Source organism: Zonotrichia leucophrys, chromosome 4, assembly GCF_028769735.1.
Source record: "Zonotrichia leucophrys gambelii isolate GWCS_2022_RI chromosome 4, RI_Zleu_2.0, whole genome shotgun sequence".
NCBI classification, from domain to species: Eukaryota; Metazoa; Chordata; class Aves; order Passeriformes; family Passerellidae; genus Zonotrichia; species Zonotrichia leucophrys.
The window spans coordinates 44615447-44635548 of record NC_088173.1 but is presented as its reverse complement, the minus strand read 5'-3'; the positions used below and the strand labels follow the sequence as shown (position 1 = coordinate 44635548).

At 40.1% G+C, this 20102-nt stretch overlaps 1 long non-coding RNA gene across 1 annotated transcript in view; it reads right to left on the bottom strand.

Annotated features, from left to right (window-relative positions):
- Positions 1–14590, bottom strand: part of LOC135447227 (uncharacterized) — a 42851-nt gene extending 28261 nt beyond the window's left edge. The window contains exon 1 of the long non-coding RNA XR_010440024.1: positions 14373–14590. This is a non-coding gene — a long non-coding RNA (uncharacterized LOC135447227). The remainder of the gene's footprint in view (positions 1–14372) is intronic.
- Between the last annotated feature and the right edge of the window lie 5512 nt (positions 14591–20102).

The following is a 20102-nucleotide window of genomic DNA, read 5'->3' as shown; positions in this document are numbered from 1 at the left end:
GAGCCCAGGGATATGCACAAGACCTGAATTCCTGCCCTCCAGCCTGGCGACACAGCACTAGGAGGTGGGGGCTTGCAGGCACAGAGAAACAAAGATCTTCATCCACAGCGCTCCAGGTCTACGTAGGTATCTTCATCCAACCTATCTCCACTTATTTTGAGAGGGTAAGCAAGATTTGAGTTTGTTTCAGCTCTTTCAGACTGAACCACATGGAGTCGTATTTTTTTCTTTTTTTGTTTTCTTTTTCTTGAAGGTTTGAGCCAAAACCAGTTGAAGTCAATTGAAAGACAACCAATAACTTCAATGCTTTTTGGCTCCAGCCCTAATTACACACCGCATGCCAGACATGATGACTGATTCTATATCTGTCTCTAGGAAGCACTTAAAAATTGAAATTCAATGAGGAAAGAGAGCAAGTCTGTGTATATCACACTCTGGATGTTCAACTGACTTTAATAAATTTCAGAAGCAGCACACATGCCAGGAGTTGTTTTCAATCAATAAATAACACAGAGGTTGAATTGTTCACCTGCCACCTCTTCCCCTCAGCAGACATGGAATTATCTTTTAGCCACAAGGCTACTTGCAACCTGAAAGTTACATTTACAGAAACATCTATTTGCCAGCCTTTTATTTTTTATCTTTATTTCCATTACAAGCAGTACTAGTATTTGACATCCACAAGGACCCTTCTCAGCAAGACATTGTATATCACTCCATGGAAATACATAAATGACAAATTATCCCCGATAGCATTGTGTCTCTGCTGACCTGCTCAAGGTTTAAAGGCAGCTGGCAATTAAACGCCATGGCTACTGACCTGTTAAAGGCTTAGGCAGAGTTGTGTTTATAAGTAGCAAAGGAAATTGGATGTAATGGTATTTTGTGGAGGTCTTTCTCAAATGAATTTGAGTAATATTCATCCCTTCACTTCTCTGATTAAAATTATCTATCAAGCTCTCATGTATTATTACCTAACAGGCTGAATTCTGACTTGCCTGCTCTAAAACAAGAATTTCGCTTCCCTTCCACATTTCCTGCCACAGAATATTTTGCCAGAGACTGAGAAAGTAGAAAGTTACTTGCCCTGAGTCTACAAAAACTAAAGGTTTGTTAGCAAAACTTTCAACTTTCACCTTTTAGCTTTTTGTTCTTTTTTTTTCTTTATTTTTCTTTTATATATATATATACAGGCCCTTATTTTATCTATTGAGGTTCTTGTATTTTTATTAAGTGCGATAGCACTGCCTTCCCCTGGGAGCAGGCATATAGCCCAGCCTGTCTTCAGTAGTCCTAGACTCAGGATTTAAGACCATCTCACACTAAACTCTCAAGAAATGAAAGATCAATGCTCAAATTAGACATGCCACAAAGCTTCCCTCTCCTTGCCTTCCACAAAAGCCCTCCTAATTTAAAAAAATCTCTCCTCGCTCCAGCTGTTCAACTATAGCAAAACAACCCAATGAGAACAATTAGACCTATAGAAATAATAAAACTTTCAAGTTTTCCAGAATAATCGGGCTTAGGTGGCAATACCAATCTCAAAGCAAGAATGAATTACAATTCAGACCCAGAACAGAACAGCCTGATAAAGCTATAATTCTGTGTTGCACACATCATTAATAAGCCTTGGCCATTAATAACTTTATGATTCTGTAAACCCAGAATCATAAATATGTATTTAAACTTCCATCTGCCTAAAAGAAAGCTCCTTCCACATCAGACAAGATCACATTCTCAGCCCTTAGAATTCCTATACTTTTCCCTTAACACTCAAGTGACATGAGCAATGACATTTTCAAACCAACTTAGTGCCAGAAAATGTCTGTTGTAGTTCCAGTTAAGATGAATTTTTCCAACTGATTTCCAAAGCAGAAAAAAACCAAAATTTTGTGCACTTTGAAAGAAAAAAATCTAGTTACATATATGTAAGGGTGTTTTGTTGTTTTGGGATTGGAGGTTTTTTTACAATTCCTTTTCAACTCCAAATATAATTGGAATTATGATGTGTAACCAATTTTTTAAAATAACATAATCCATATGTCACATAATTCATTAACATAATTTGCAGAAATCTCAAGGGCTACAGCCAGCTGTTTTCTGATCCACATTCCTACCGGGCTTATTAAATAAATACAGTGATAAAATTCACAAGTCAGTTTTTCACATCATGTATATGGAAAAGTTCACACAGAATCACTAGGTTGGAAGAGACCTTTAAGATCATCAAGTCCAACCCATGCCCCAACACCTCTAATAAACCATGGCACTGAGTGCCACATCCAGTCTTTTTTAAACACGGTCAGGGATGGTGACTGCACCACCTCCCTGGGCAGAGCATTCCAGCACTTCTTTCACTCTTACAGTAAAAGCTTTTTCTGAACATCCAACATAAATATGCCTTTGGTACAGATTAAGACTGTGCCCTCTTGTTCTGTCTGTTGTTGTCTGGAAAATTAGGCCAACCCCACCTGACTACAGGCACCTTTCAGGGAGCTGTAGAGAGTGATAAGGTCACCCCTGAGTCTCCTTTTCTCCAGGCTGAACACCCCCAGCTCCCTCAGTCATCCCTCACAGGGTTTGTGTTCCCAGCCCCTCACCAGCCCCATTGCCCTCCTTTGGATGTGCTCAAGTATCTCAATGTCCTTCCCAAACTGAGGAGCCAGAACTGGACACAGCACTCAAGGTGTGGCCTCACCAGTGCCAAATGACCTCCCTGCTGCTGCTGGCCACACCATTCCTGACACAGGCCAGGAGCCATTGGCCTTCTTGGCCCCCAGGCACACTGCTGGCTCATGTTCAGCCAGCAGCCATCCAGCACCCCCAGGTCTCTTTCTGCCTGGGCATTGTCCAGCCACACCATCCCCAGCCTGTAGTGCTGCAGGGGTTGTTGCGGCCAAAGTGCAGGACTCCATACCTGGATTTATTAAACTTCATCCTATTGGACTCTGCCCATCCATCCAACTTTTCCTGATATCTCGGCAGAGCCCTCCCACCCTCAAACAGATCAACATACGCTCCCAGCTTAGGATCATCTATAAATTTACTAAAGACAGACTCAATCCCCTCATCCATGTCATAAAAAAAAACCAAAAAACACTAAACAGAACTGGCCCCGGCACGGATCCCAGTAGTGACTGTCCACCAAAGGTATTTGATTTGATCATGTAAGATAAAACGTCATTATTAGACATGTTTATTGAACCACTTACTATAACCAGCTGAGAGACAAACTAGGTCCTCCTCCCATATTTACCCCCAACCAAAACTTTTACATCTGATGAGGAAAGTTACTTAGAACCAATGTGCCTTAAAAGACTGAGAAAGAGATTGAGTAATTTAGGATGACTGGTACAAAGACACAGATATGGGCAGATTGTGAAAATGGGAAGAAAAAAAATAAAGTAGACCAAGGAGCATTTTCTGACTAGTGCACAAACTATCTTCTAAAATAAAATAAAAATTCAAACTCCAAAATCACCTAGGTCTTTACAAAATGTCGGTATTTAATTTTAGAATGATTTCTGTGACCCAAAGGCTTTTCTGACATGGTTTGATGCTGGCCTAAGGCCAGGCACCCACAAGACTCACTTGCTCACTCTCCCCTGCCTCAGCTGGGCAAAGCAGGGAAAAAAAAAATTAACAAACACTTCATGAGTGAGATAAGGACCAGGAAAAATATTTCAAGGGCAAAGCAGGTTCAACTTAAATTGCAAAGTGAATTTTATTACTAACAGAATCACAAGAGGATAATGAGAAGTGAAATAGTCCCTTAAAACACCTTTCGCCCGCCCCCTAACCCTCCCTCCTTCCCACTGACAGCACATGGAGACAGGCTATGGGGGTTTTGGTCAGTTCATCACCAAGATTTTCTTCTGCTGCTCCAGGAGAGGAGTTCTTCCCCTGTGAGGCCATGGGGGAGACAGTTCTCCATGAACTTCCCTGGCCTGGGTCCATGAGCAACAGCCGCACCGCACCTGCTGACAGGTGAGTCCCTCCCATGGGCACACAGTCCTCCCAAAACTGCTTCAGCATGGGTCACTCTTCAGCGAGGTGCAGTGCTCCAAGGCCAGGCTGCTCCAGCCTGGAAGCTGGGCCCTCTCTCTCCACCAGGCCTCCCACTGGAGCAGAGCCTCCGCCAGGCTCTCCCACTCTGTGAGGGCACCTCCCCCAGGGGCTGTTCATGGATCTCTGCATTCCCCGTGGATCCCCATGGGCTGTTCCTGGATCTCTGCCTTCCCCGTGGATCCCCATTCCCTGCGGATGGATCTCTGCATTCCCCGTGGATCCCCATGGGCTGTTCATGGATCTCTGTGTTCCCCGTGGATTCCCCAGGGGCTGCAGGGCCACAGCTGCTCCACCACGGGCTCACCATGGCCTGCAGGGGAATCTCGGCTCTGGGGCCTGCAGCACCTCCTGCCCTTCCTTCTCCCCTGACCTTGGTGTCTCCATGTCGTTTCCCTCACATGTTCTCACCTCCTTCTCTTCTCTGGCTAGGAGCAGAAACCTTCTGACTTTTTTTTTATTCCCTTCTTAAATATGTCATCAAAGAGGCATTACCAACCTCTCTCCTTGGCCCAGCCTTGGCCAGCAGCCTGTCCATCTTCAGAGTCATCAAAGATTGGCTCTGCTGGACATGGTGGAAGCTTCCAGGTGCTTCCCGCAGGAGCCATCTCTGTGGGCTTCTCTGCTACCAAAACCAGGCTGTGCCAAAACAATACCATGTTTTTCAGTTATTAGTCAAGTCATAGAAAATTTAATCCATTGGTTTCCCAATGGGTTAAGAATCTTACATGAAAGCTGTGCATCTGGTTTCCTTTCTATCTCCTTTTTGCTAGGACATTCTAGTTATTTACACATTTTGGACCCAATTTAAATTTGTCTAGAGGGATATCATTTTATGTAGTGCTGGGGAGGCAAATTAATTCATTGCCAACATCTATAGGAGGAACAGGATACACATAATCTGTGATTGTCAATAGGTAGATCAGCAAGGCAAAGAAACCCTATAGTTGAAGGCTGAAAGTGTTTGCAGACAGGTCCCAGTCACGTAAGGTCTGAAACAGTTTTCCTGACCTGGCACATACTGTGTAAACTGAAAGAAGTCACTTCTACGTGCTGCTTGGAAGGACTGGCTTTGTTTGTACCATGAGACTGGGGGGGAGAATGGGAAGTCCCTGTGGAACTGAATATTTTCTGTTGCGGTGTTTTTAAACTTCCGGGTCCCTTCCCCAGGTGTGCCAATACCCCTCTTCCCCTACCCCCCTCGCCCCCTGCTGGGCTGTCAATCAGTTTTAACATTCCAGCAAGGCGTCGTGTGGTTCGTCACTTTCAAAGGATGCCCCTCAGGCCTGGGGGTCATTGGCCTGTCTAGGTGTCATCCTCCCCTGAGACCCCGCCCCTCCCACCTGGTTGGTAGCTCACCTGCCCCTTCCCTCCCCCTCCCCCGGGAGCTTAAAAAGGTAATCAGACCATGCGGTCGTTATTCTGTTGGAGCTGTTGCCAAGATTCAGACCTGTGTGACCATGGAATAAAGCTCTGGATATTAAACCCTCCAGCAGAATCCATCTCCTTTGTCTTCACCATCGCCTGAAGCCTTCTTCCTGAGGTAAACGGAGTTCCTAAGAAACTTGGACTTGTTCAGCTGCCTAGCTGCAACCACCAGCAAGCTAAAGGTGTCTCTGGGGTGATACACCACAGCTGCCGCCTTTGGCCCAGCAGCAAGGGTCAGACTGGCCCAGGCACAATCTACCTGGTAATATTGGGATTCATATTCCAATAATTTTCAAACCAAAAATGGTATATAAACAGCAGGAATTGGGTATCTGGTCACATGAATTAAGAAAAAAAATTATGTGAAAGTAAATCTGTCATAGGAACGTATTCAAATACAAGCCACTTGTCAATTGACCCATTTTTTTAGTCCTTTTCAAGCAAGAAAATATATCTGTAAACATAGAGCACTACAAAGTTTTACTATTTATATATATATATATATATATATAAAAGAATTTGTGTGTACACACATGTGGATCACCAAATTTGTGCTGCTGCTTTAAAAGACATAATGTAAAAGGAAGGGACACTAGCAGAAAAAACCAGAACCATAAGTGCACCACTTTACCCCTTGTTATTTATTATCACACAAGAGATGCCTTTATTGCTGTTGTTTTGCAAGGACATTCCATTTTATTCACACCATTTCCATGATAATTGTTCAGCAATTAAAAGGAAAGAGTTTTACTGTACATCACTACCGCGACTGCAGTACCAAAATATCTCTTAACAGAGCCTAGAGATATTTCTCTCTCTCAAATCTTATTCTATCTGTTCTTCCCATCTAAGATAAATGGGTGGAATTTCTATCTACTCTATAGAGGACTGTTCAGTGTTATTAACTGCTTTTTCATTAGAGAAAGGAACATCAAAATCATGAACTCTCTAACTCTCTCTCAAAGACTAGTGTGTATGTGCAAAATACACATCTTATTCTGGCCATTAGCTGAGACGATTCCACTTACAGTTATAATAGTCTATTTGTCCTTCTTCCATGGGTAATGGTGCATAGAATGAGTGTCTGAATCTTGAAATGGAACAATAGACTCCTGATCTTTAAAAAAGTTTCCAGCAGCAAAAAAAAAAAAAAAAAAGGCACAGGGAGAGCAATTGTTTGCAGTGTCTTCCTTATGGGGAGAAGTCATCAGCTGAGTTTCAGTGCAAGTCAAAAGACTCAGGTTACAGCTTTAAAACAAAAAAACAACCCTGAAGGAGCAGGAAAGGGGGGGAGAACAACAACAACAAAAAATTGCACCATCACAGAGGAACAAGGCAAAATACAAAGAATTCATCACTTCATCAGAGAAAAACTTCAATGAACAACTTATTCTGTTTATTATGTTGCTGATTCTTAGTACAGGACAGACTGCCCTAGCTGGTTAATTACAGTCCGACATTTATGTTTACGCTGTATTCAATCTAATATTGAACTGTTTTCCCTGTCTCTGAGGGAGAGGGAACTGTTCTGTCCCCCTCTCTTCTGAGGATTTTCTGTACACTAGCAAAAATGCCAAATATTTGCCCTCTTCCAGTTTCAGTCCACAATGTTATAAACTGAAAAAAGAACAAGACTGGGAATTAGCTACACCTGCAATTATAACAACCTTAGGGCATCCTGCTGTTATTTGACTTCTACAGTGCTCATATCTGAGATGTATTACATTTACATTCATTCTAGATGCTTTTCTAGATTAATCTTGTTCTCCCTCATGCAATATTAAATCCCTGAACGGGGTCCTGTCAAAGTGACACATCTCACACCAAGCAGAAGTATTACAAATGAAGATGATTACAAGAAAAGACTGAACTGTAATGAGCTCAAGTACTGGCAGTAAAAGCACAGTGCTAGAAAAGGGAATTGGAATGCAAGCAGCTCTGTAAAATATGATTTTCCCCTTCCGTATTCCTATCGTTGAATATGGTTTTAAGAAGGGATTAATAGCAGCTGATAAACGTAGCTTTATTTCCACAGAGTATACAGACAATCTACACAGACAAGTCAAGACTCGCCTTTGTCCTGGGTGCCTAGAAATGGTGCAGCAATAGCAACTTCTCATCAATTCAGTGCATTGACAGTGACCCCTCCCGTCCACCCTAAAGGTGGCACTACCTCCTGCAGCCCAGTCACCCACTCACAAACAAGCTGGGAAGCTGGTGCTTGGCAAAGCCAGTGCCTGGGAAAGGCTCTGAAAAGAAGCACTTTAACATCAAAACATGATGGGTCTTCCCCTAGAATTAAAAGTATGGGCAGCTTGAATGACCATTCAAGTGGCCAGGATGCAAAGAATAAGATGAACCTGAGGCAAGGGCCAGCAGAACGATAAGCAAGCTCTCCCAATACCACACAAAGGTGAGACACTCTTCACCTCAGGAAGATCCTTCTCAAACATGAAGGCACAAACTTTTAATTAGGATTATCATCAGACTGCAGTTGATGTAGTCCCAAGGTTATTAAACACATTATTAGCTCAGTCCTGCCAACCATGACAGAGGGAACACAAGTTGAATTGCTGGGCATAATTGTTCTGAAAAATTGCTTTTTTCCCCACAGATTTTGTCTCTGTTAAAGACACCTGTTGCCCTCATCCTTGAAAGGTGGGCCTTAAGCACCAGGAATCTGCACAGCTTCACACAGCCCAAATTTTAGCAAAGCGTTTTAACATATCTTGGTTTTTTGTTCTTCCTCAGAAAGACAGAAAGTCCCATTTTTCAGTAGGAAAGTGCCCTGTTAGGAAGCTGGGACAAAGCCATATGCTGCTTTATTGCGTGGTGGAGCAGGAAATGGTGCTGATCATACAAACAGGCTGCTCAGCCAGGAAGTGGTGCCTTCCAGACCCCACAGAAAATTAACCAAGTGAAGTGAAATCACAGGCTCTGCTTGCAATTTTATGGGTGAGTATTTTTTGTATTTATTGCACTGGACCAAGTTCAGCTCCTACAAGAGGAATGTGACAGATTTCATCTGACAGCCAAGTCTAATTGTATTTTCTGTATGAAATGACCAAAGACAAAAGTGCACATGTCTAGGTAATCCAGTGATGCGCCATATGGAGGTCTAGATAAAGGGTTTTTTCTGTTGTTAGAGCTCACAACCAGGCATGGCCTGCATCCTGAGGAACTGGAGCAGAGAGGACAGATCTGAGAGCTTTTCTGGAATGGGGCATTAAGATAATGTCCCTTCCATTGCTTGGACCACCAAGTGCAGGTGAAAAAGTAGTTATTGATCAGACATCAACTCTGCTGTAGACACATCAGTATTTAACCAACAATAAACACTTTAATGGTGAAATTCAGTTCCTTATTCCGGCATTTATTGCTGATTTTGTAAAAGTAATGTTAACATAAGAAGAATTTTTAATTTACATTAAATTCATGACCCTCCAAGATAGCTCCCCTGGCCTGTCTCAATGAGACTTAAAAACACTCAAACATATGTAACATATTTGAGCAAGAAGTATTTGTGTAGTGATGCAGCAACTAGTTCTCTATACAAAATGATCACTCTTGGAGTCCACACAATCTGACTTCTGCTAGCATCCAAGATATTATTGCAATGCTCTTTTTGCATTGATTACTTCAACATTTTTGCTGAAACAGAAGCAAATCAACAAAAATAAAGGTATCTGATATAAGTATTTGAAAGCTTCTGATTTTTCTAACTAATGAAAAACCAAACTTCCTTCAAGTCTTTCCTCTCCTCATACAACCACAGCTACAAGAGCACTATATGTGTTTAATTATAGAAGGCCTACACAGGTTTAAAAGGCATCCAAGAGTAATTTATCAATCTTAGAATTATTATATCCTGCAGCACTTTCAGTGCAGTTTTGATTACTACAAAACTATGAAACATGACTGTGTTTACTATAATTGCTATGAAACAGTCCAGTATATCCACTAAGCCCATATGAACACCAAAAAAAAAAAAAAATTAGAAACACCTCACACATGCATGTTCAATGGTCTGCCTGTAACTACAGGGAGCTGCCAGATGAGCTCTGGGACCACCAGAGAAATTGATATTGCAATTAATATTGCAATTAGTTACTTACAGGTTATGGAGCACAACAAATTACTGTTCTCTGATACATCTTGCAAATAATGACTATGATTATTCTGGAAGAACACAGAAGGAAATCCCTCATCTGCTAATACTGATGGCTGGCATGAGCCAGATCCTCAAGTAGAGGAAATCTGTCATCATGGTGCATAAACTGAACTCTCCATCTGAGATCTGAAGATAACACCTGGAGTCTTTAATAAGGTTCTGAAGTCAGTGTTCAAATAAGTAAGATTTAGTCTACTTAAAACCAAAACAAAAAAAAAATTAGGATTTAGGATTGTTTGAATTAAAAATAAAGTTCATTTTTAGAAGCAAATAATTCATTTCAAAAACACCTACTTTTTTTTTGACGTGAAGTAACTCTTGGTTTCTGCACAGGTATTCACAAAGAAATCATTTAAAAAATGTACAGCACCTGTGTTACCAATCACAAACTCACATGCTCTGTTACAGTAAAACTGGACTCACTGTTTTTCTCAGCAGAGAAGGTCCATGATCTCTCCATAATTTTAATTACCAAAGTAATGCCCCTCTCCTTCAAATTAAAATCCTGGTAAAAAAGGAGCAAGTCGGGTATTTTATTTGGGGAGAAATTTACTCTATACATGAGCATCCAGAGAATGATGCAACCTGGCTGAAGCTAACCCCAAAATACCCTGCTAGTGACAGGTTTTACTAAAGGACTCTGCTTCCCTTTGGTTTCCATTCCTTTTTTTGCCATTTGGATGGCAGAAAAAGAATACCTGTTTCTATCAGCAGCATACACTGTGTTTTCCAGAAACTGTGCACAAATCCCGAGAGACAGCAATAAAAATGGGGTCCAAGTGCCTTGGATGAGTTTTCAAAATACATTCAGGATTTTTAGCTGTGTGATTCCCATCTATCTTAACTGCTTCACTGCTGCTTCCTAGAACAGGCACACCATGTCAAATGTGTCCTCTGAGCTTGCCAGCATTTACATCACCACATGCCATCATTTTTCAATCATGGATACCTCTGCATTCAGCCACTTAGACTGTGTAGAACAAACAATCTGGCCATTATAAGACCCAGCTAAAACTTTAAACTGCACTTCACCTTCTCCCACCAGCCTTCCTCATGCTGAGTGGTGTTTTGCTTCATTAATATTGCAGCTGATTTCTGCTAACTTATCATTCCAGATGAGCAGCTTCATCACTTTTCATGGAAACATAATCAACCTAGAAAGTGCTGGATTCATTGCCCCCAGGAATGAGGGGGAGAGTACACTGCTCCTTTACAGGTGCTTTGTTAAAATTGTAATTGAATAGGAACAACAAAAAAAACCACACATCAATTTGCTTCAGATATACAGAACACTGATATATTTCATTTAAAAAGGAAAAGGTAAATATGATTAAGTAACAGCCAAACACAACAAAGAAATTCATGGAATTACACATGCACACACAAGATAATGGTCTTGCCCAGACAGATCCAAGTTCTTCAAGTGTTTGTTACAAAACCTACAATAAAATCACCTGAAACTGAGGTGAGAAGGAGCACCAGCACCCATCTCCCCTGCCAGAGCCAAAGGCAGGCACAAACACATCCCTGTGTACATGAAAGAGCAGATGACCTGCTTGTCCATAAAGAGAGGCTTCTCAGAATTCCCCACTCTGCTTCCACAAAAGCAAAAACAAAACCAGCTTCCCTCAAAACAGGAAGGATAGAAGGGATTATGGAGCTTGCTAAATGTTAGCACACAAATTTTGCCAATGGATGTAATGTGCAATTACTTCAAACACTAAGACTTCCCCAAAGATTTAGCACTTCACTGGTGGAACACAGACAATCTCCCCACCTCATGAACAGGAAACTGAGTTTGAAGGTGCAGGAAAATCTTGTGTTGCCCCATGCAGCATGCTGAGACTGCTTCTGCAGAAACTCCCTTTCTGCAAATCAATTTAATATAAAAAAAAAAAGCTGTCCAGCATTGATAAATACTTATTGAGTTACGCCCTATATAATCTTTATTTTTTTCCCAAGCCAAACTCACAAAGAAATCAGTCCATTTTTCCCTTTTCAGGAGACACATCAAAGCTTTCACTTTTTCAGTGAAAGATGTTGGGATCCCCCTCAGACCTGTTTCACAATGGTCTTTAAACAAGGCAGAAAAACACAAAGCTCTACTGCCCTCTACTCCATGCATACTATGTTGTTAGCAATTTTGTGACTGAGTAAATGTTGTGTTTTCTGGTAAGGGTAATAAAACTGATTGGCTGCACAGTGCTTTTAAGAGTATAATCTCTCTTCAAATAGCAAAAATATGGCCTCCTTTAAACCACCAAAAACTGCTGAATCTTTTACTTGAATTTGGTTTAGTCCTTCATCCAGCAATAAAAATTAATCTGCTGATTTCATTTGTGAGTAATAACAATTTCAGACTGGTCTCTAGGGAACAACATCCATATAGGTGAAACAGTCAAACCACTTTCCAAGAGCCTTCCTGGTTATCTCAGCAAAGGCCATCAAAGGCAAAGAGCCCCAATAACTTGTCATCCAGATTGGATGTATAAATAAACAGATGGTTACAGATGGATAAATCAAGTGTATCCAAAAAAGTACCCAAATTGTGGTCACTATAGGACTTTTCCTTCACAGTAAATTCACTTAAAGTACAACAAAGGGATTCCAGAAATTAGTTATTAATTAGGTGATGACTTGTTTAGTAGAGGGAAAATAATCTTTGCAAACTTTGGAAATTCTTGAATAATTGTAGTGTGTGTATATCCAACTAATTCATTTAATTAAAAACATATTTCTTTCCATACTTGAGATATAATACTGGAACAGGAAGCATCACATCATGAAAGATAATAAACCCTCACCAACAGGAACAGTAAAAATGCATTGCTTCCCAAAGAAATGCTTTCTATTTTTCTGATCTTTGGCTGACATCTGTAGTAAGTTCACCCACACTAGGCAGAACCTATAGACACCCTTATTCCTGTAGCCAAGGAACCCTTAGATCAGCCCACAAAACTGTTTTCACTGCCTATAGTCAAAATTTTATTCCCCATTTTTACTATCAGCTAACATTTATCCTTTCCATTCAGTCACCATAGACAATTCCCTCCAGCAGTGGAAAATTGCTTTCATCACTGTGCTGGCCAGTCCTGCTATAGTCCAGAATGCAATATTTTTAAAGGGCTTTTTCTCAGGAGAAAATGCTATAAGATACATTTATCTCTGACTTATCAATTTCTAATTCTTACTCTAAGATTAAGGAATTAAGAGGCAGATACAGCTGCTGTCCTTATCAAATTAATTAGCATAAATTGGCAGTCAGAAAAGCAAATCCACTTCCAGGTAGCAACTAGTTCCCTGCTTCAAATACAGAGCAAAGAGCATATTGAACATATCACTGTAAGATAATGCTCAGCAAACAAAGGACATTACACAAAAGCAATTGCTCTCCATACTGCTATCCTTAGGCTGTCCCCCCTCCAGCTGCAGAACTGTACATGCACTTTATACTTGATTTCCAACTGGCACAAATTGCTTCCAATTCCAGGCAAAATAGTGAAACGTAAATAAAAATACATATACCATGTTTTTTATGGTATATGTAAAAACAATGTGCCAAAACAATCAAAAATACATAAATTTGCTGAAGACTATGGAATTTAGGCATGGAATTATGCATTTTCTTCCTAAATATGATTGCTTTTCATAAATGTAGGAAAGTCAAAATTTATAAGCAGTGCTAATATTTATCACAACATTGTGATAGCACTACAGAAGCCTTCTATAACATTTTTGCTCCAGTGAGATAAGAGCCAACAGTGCTCATCTTACCAATGTTTTTATATGCTTGCTCAGTAACATTATTTTGTGAGACATCAACACTTATAAAAAGAAATACACTAAGAAATCTGATTTCAAATCATTCCAATGCAATTTTGGGTTAGCTCCTCATAGCCATTGAATTATTTCAATTTCTTATATGTTACAAATATAAGGGGGGAGGGGGGAGGGTTTAGATGGCCCCTGCCTTTGCCCACGCTTCTGGCAGTAGGCAGCAGTTTTATTAAGGTGGCCAGCACCCCAAAATCCACTCTTGCTCACAAATTCGTAATAATGACTGATCAGGTCCATTACAACATGAATTTTTTATTGAATAGACACCAGGAAAAGCAGATGGAAGGCTTTAACAGGCTTCTCACTACACAGGATAAACAAAAAACACTACTAGTAGGTTCACAATGATGCCTTGTGAAGGCTGACCTAGAACAGAGACCAGACAGAGTTAAAGAATAAAGTAGGGATTTATTAAAAGGCCTCAGTAGATCCACCTTGGGCAGCACAAGAGCCCAGCCAGGGCTACATCCCAGGTGAACCCAAAGTGGTCACAAAAATGGTCAACCAGTCACAGGGTCTCACTCTTTTGTAAGTTCTGGTTCATTTGCATATTGGAGTTAATTGTCCAACTATAGCTTTAGGTTATGGAGTCCCATCCTTCTTGTTTTTCTCTCTTCAGTCCATGTTGTTTGTGCTCTTGGACCTGAAATTTGGATCACTTGTCCTTGGTTATCATTTTGTTTACCTACTCTGTGAAGAGAGCTTACTATCCCCTCATATGAAGCCCAGATTAACACACTCAAAGCAGTAGAGAATCTGAAAAATATAAAAGCTAAAACCTGAGGCATATATAAGACAGTGCACTCTAATAAAGGTACCTGTATTACAGCTAGCAAAGAAATAGTATAAATTAGAAGCCAGTGTCACTTACCAAGGAATTATGGTGGTGGGCAGAGTCTCCTTTCTCTCAATTCCCAGGAAAGTTACTTGAAACTGATGTCTTGGCTTTTGAGGAGAACTTCTCACATACCCAGAGAATGTGTAAATTACAGTGGTCTTTTATAGTTTGTAGAAGTGCTGTGTCTGTCAGTCACGAATTTTAGCTTATCCCTCCCGCTCCATTCAAGGCAGGATGTTGATTGCTGGCTAAGGATATTTCCAAGGCAAGCTTACTCCAGCCTGACCTAGCCAAGGGGGAAGCAGATGAGCTTCTGCTGTGTCAGGGGTGAGAGATCCTGTCACATCATTATCGATAGCTGCTAAAGATCTGTCCTGGTCCTCTGATGATGATATCAACAGGTGTGAAGTGCTTTAACAGCATTAGAAGTGCTAAAAAACCTACAAATACTTTCCTCCTGCTTATGAGACACAGAGGTGCATGCTTGTCTCTGATGCACAGGAGAACAAGTTTCTCAGCAGGATGAGTAATGAAAGGCCCAAAAGACAACCCCTGTGTTTTGACCTATGTGCATTGGCAGTGAAGAATATTAAATATCATGAATAACAAAGGATCCTGCAGTTCATACTTCCATGTATGCTAAAACAAATGTGAAAAAAACCCTTTTCTTGTTTTTGCTTTTCATTGAGTGTTTTACAGGCACATAATTTTGAAATTAAAATTTTAAATGCCATTCTAGAAACCAAATTATGACACAAACCAAAGAGGTTTTAGAAGTTTTACCCTTTGTGGAATTTAATGTAAACCTACCAAAACACTATTCTTTGTAGAAATTCAGAAGGGATTCTTCTGGAACTACTACTGAAGTGCTTGAGGAGCACACAGAGACTTTAATTTTTGACTAGGATACGATATTTTTCTGGCAAACAAGAAGTATGTCAGAGTTTCAAACTTTTGAAGCTCTAATAGCACAGTGGGGAAATTGAGCTGTAGATGAACAGATTATTCAGAAACCACAATATCTAAAATAGCTAAAATGTAATATTTAATATGATAATTTATACCTGTACTAGAACTACTTCCAATTAGGAAAAAAAAAAAAAGGAAAAAAAGGTAAATAAATTCTTAGAAGAAACACGGGGGAAAACACCAAACATTCATTTAAGAGATTCAAGCCGACCAAGCAAAGGCAAGTAAAATTTCTGATTTTCATTTGATGTTGGCATAGGAACCTGCTGTATGCTGGTCAATATGACTGAAACACAAAATACCCTCCAGCAATAGAATCACCAGATAAAGAAATTTCATTGAGACAAATTATACTCCAGCACTAGGTGATTCTGTTGGACTTCATGCTCATGCTTCTGTCATTTACCCTCCACTCTGCATCCCCTCCTTGTAGGTCCTGCACAGGTTCATTACAGAGGTCACAGCTGGCATTGCCAAAACCAAGATATGAGTACAAAAATATTTTTTAATAAGAGCTAATGCAAGCTCTGGTTTGGGAGAGAAATGCTGTTCTCTTTGTGACCTTTTGTCTTCTGCAGCCTAAAAGAAGGATGAGTTATACAGTGACTGTCCTGAGACTGAACCAGCAAGGATGCTTTTGACAGTACAAGCCACTGTCAGCTCTCATTTCAAAAACTGAATTTCGAGAGAGATGGATTTGGCTTTTATGAGAGATGTCACTCTATTGAAACTAAATTTATTTTCAGAGGCTCCATAAACTGGCTGAGTGAAATCTTAACTGCATTAACTTTTTAAGATATATTCGAAAAACTGTATTTCATGGAACTGCTGCAAAGCCCAGACTTAGTGCCTATAAATCATCTCCCAAAAAGGAATTCATTCTGACATGTTTTATTGAATATAACTTAATAATAAACCCAGACTCTCCAGACTGCACATGGGATGCCCAGCTGTATTCGTGCAGGATTCCCAATGCACCACCAGATTAGGATCTAGCATGACAAATTCAACTGGCCGCTTGTGGAGATTAGGGCACTGCAGGTCATATTTTTTGTAAAACTGTTAAACATTTAGCCTGATCTTTCCAGCAAGTCTCACCAAGGACATTCTACACTGTCATTAACTAAAAGGAAGCCCCTGTCATATAAATCAGTTCATGCTTCAAAAAGTTTAAATATAGCATCTTATTCTCCAGAGTATGGAAATTCGTTATCCTACCCATATATTATGGTGGAGCAGCAGCCTTGAGACATGTTCTTCAGAGACCCTTGTTTTTCTAAGCCCAGGGAATTCCTCAGGTATCAGCCAACAGCACAAAAAAAATGATATCTGAATGTCAATCATCGCCCACGTGCTTTTTCTAACTCAAGCATCTTTACTCTAAAGTGATTGGTCTTTTCCCTCTGGAGTCAGGTTGAGTGATGATGTAGCAGCTCTCTCAGTTGTGGTATTAACATTTCAAGTCAAGGCTCAACTCACATCTCCATCTGAGAGACAATGTATGAGACCTTAGGCCTGCAAGCACTGCAGGGAAGTTTATTTTGATTCTCAAAATCCCCAGTGTTTTACAGATTGGAAGTAAACCAAGAGGCCGCAAGTTAAAATTCCTCCTATAGAACACAGAAATGTGCTGTTGAGATTTCAAATCAGCATTGCTCTGGGGAAGAATGCTGAAACCCTGCTGCTTTTTGGGAAAACCCTAGCAAGCACATTCCAATGGCATGTCCTAAACCTGACCAACAAAAATCCACTCCTCCCATAACCCAGTGACAGCTGCTTGCCCCTGCAGCTCTCACAGCAGAGCACATTTCTCCACAGAGAGATGAGGCTGTGTGTTGACGATCCATGGGTCAAGCCTGTGGATAGGAGCCTCAGGACTGGTAGCTTTCTTTTTCCTGTTTTTTCTGAGCAGCTGCAGCAGTCTATGGTGGCAGCTGCAGCAAAAAGCTCCAAGTTTGGGTCACTTTCCTTGGTAACACTTCTAGCTGATGGTGGCAGCTGCAAGATGTTGCTCAACTGAGTGGGTCAGAGTTTTGCCATGGAGAAAATCAAAATAGTTTTGGACTACTTTTTTCCACAGGTCACTCAAATCTATTTTTTTAGCATGGCTGTAAGCATGACTGTAGCATCACTTACGTTGTTTCAAAAGAAAATTTTCATCTTGAACTGGTTCCCAAAAACAGGTATGTTCTAGAAATAGCTACATCATCTTTATGATATTTCTACTTTCTCAGGATATGGAGAGCATCAGAAAGTAGACTTCTGTTTTCACAAACACACAGATTGAATTTTGCATGTTCATATTTCACTCTAGTTTTTTTAACTCATTTCAATACTGAAGAAGCTATTCAGGAATCCAAGAGAAAAAAATTAAAATAACTTTTCCACTGCATAATCTCTGCAAATTTGAGGAGTTATGGAAAGTTAAGTGCAGTTAGAAACGTAAGAAACAAAAGCTAAGAACACTTGTCATTTGCTTTATTTTTCTTAGGAAAGAGAAGGAGCAATGTTTAGATTCTCTCTCCTCTCTTCTCTACCAAGTACAATTTTAAATTTCCACATTTTCAAGTGGTATGGCCAAAGCTGTAAAACCAATTGTCTCAAAAATGTCACAATAAAAAGAATTTTAAAAAACCCCCAAACCTCTATATAATATTGGATAGATCAAAGAAGTGTCTTTCTACTTTAAATCATGTGAAATAGTGACAACTGAAATAGATGCCAGAGCCACAGAGTTGGTTGGCTGTAATTATTTACAGTGTTCTCTGAACCAGAAAGACAACATGGCCGTAATCAGTGATAGTTGTAGAAGGCTGGAAAAAAAAGAAAACAAAAATAGCAGTCACCACTGAACAGGTTGTCGCAGTGCAGTGTTATGGGAAGCTGGAAGAAAAATAGCACAACATTCTGAAAATCTCTAGTACTGAAATTCAAATTCCAATAATTAATCTTATTACTACTACAGCACTTCGAAACCATAGCATTTAGCATTCAAATTTCATTTTACAAGTGATATTTTCAAAAATTAAGTCTCTAGTTAGAATTCTACCATTTAAAATCCACACTTTTAAAGAAACTTATTGAAGGAACCAATAGATACAAGAAAAAAAATCTAAAATTGATAGTAATCTTACAATGTCATTCTACTTTAACAAGTTGTAAAAAGCATACAGCAACAATTCACCTGGATGGCTTTTATGGTTTGATTTCTGCTCACCTTTTATAAATGTGCATATAGGAAGGAAATCTTCCTCATCAAGTTTTCTGTGGGACAGGAAACCTCTTGAAGAGAGGAAAGGTAAGAAGAAACAACTCTTCTTTCTTCTTACACTCCTCCTAGCACCTGGAAGTCTGGATTTACATCCCATTACACAGTCAGGAAACACACATAAATAAAAATAAGTGTTGGCAGGAAACAGGTTCACCTGGGTTTAAACTCTGTCACCCAATGTAAAACATATTAGACAGATTTTGGCTTCACTGGAGTCAGTGAAAATATTCCCATGAATGTCAAAATGGGCAGGATTAATTTAATGTCATTCACTAGGATCACTGATGTCTACAGAGGCAAAGAGAAACTGTTCTCTAATATTTTTCTGTAAAACACAACCATAGTTGTGGTTTCTCACATAGATGCTGAATAAAAGAAAACTAGCTTTAAATATAATCCACATTGTTATTTACATCTTAATGAAAAAAAAATTCACTTTTGGAGCTAAAATGTTCCACACTTGCCCACAGTTGCACTGTGGGGTTTTTCCTGCAATTCTTTGACATATAGACATCAAAGCATTATGAATAATAGAGAAAAAGAAAAAATCATCTTCAAAATATAAGTGTATGAGGATATTATAAGAGTGACGTGAATCTGCTTATAACATTTAAAGGAGTAGAAAAATAATATTGACTCATGTCTTATTTCTCAGATCCCCAAGCTATTGTATATCATCCGGAGATTAGCCCAAGGCAAACAGATATACACTTTAAAATTATGATTTCTTTTTCTCAGTACAAGCGATCCTTGAAGAAAAAATTAACCATAAAAATGCAAAGTATAAAAATTGTAAAAAGCAAATTGGAAGGAGGGCTGTACCTTGACTCCACTTCTAGTGCTTGGCCTCAGGGTCAAAAATAAAGGCTGTTCTCCACTGGAAACCCCCAGCCTAACAGCAGCAACCCAACATTCTTCCATCCTATGGACATTACTCTGCCTTCCTGTTCTGCCAAGACCACCCAAACACATCTGAGCTTGTGATGAGGCATCTCTGAAGCACACAGGATGGGAATGATTAACAAGTACTGCAGGAGTGGCCCCTGTGCAAGGACAACCTCCCTGAGCACCAGGAATCATCCAGATCCTCAGCCATGGAAAGAAGCAGGAAGGGAGATCACTGGGGCCAGCACAACCCAGCACTAGTCATGTTCTGCACACTCAAATAAGCTCATCCTAACCCCATCCGTGGGGTGCCTGCTGTGTCCTGGCCATTTCCCACATGTAGGCAACCTCAGAATTTGCCTTTTTTCCACTCTCCTCCCTCTGGTAAGCACCAGGTGGCACTTGCTCATCTGAATACTTTGGTACCAGGTCACCAGGCCTGGTAAGGTCGGTACACAACTTTTCACACCCAGGCCTTAAGGACCAGAGAGGGAGACTATTAATATTTTATGCATGCTGTGGCACTACACAGGATAAACAAAAAACACTGCTAGTAGGTTCATAATGATGCCTTGTGAAGGCTGACCTAGAACAGAGGCTAGACAGAATTAAAGAATAAAGTAGGGATTTATTAAAAG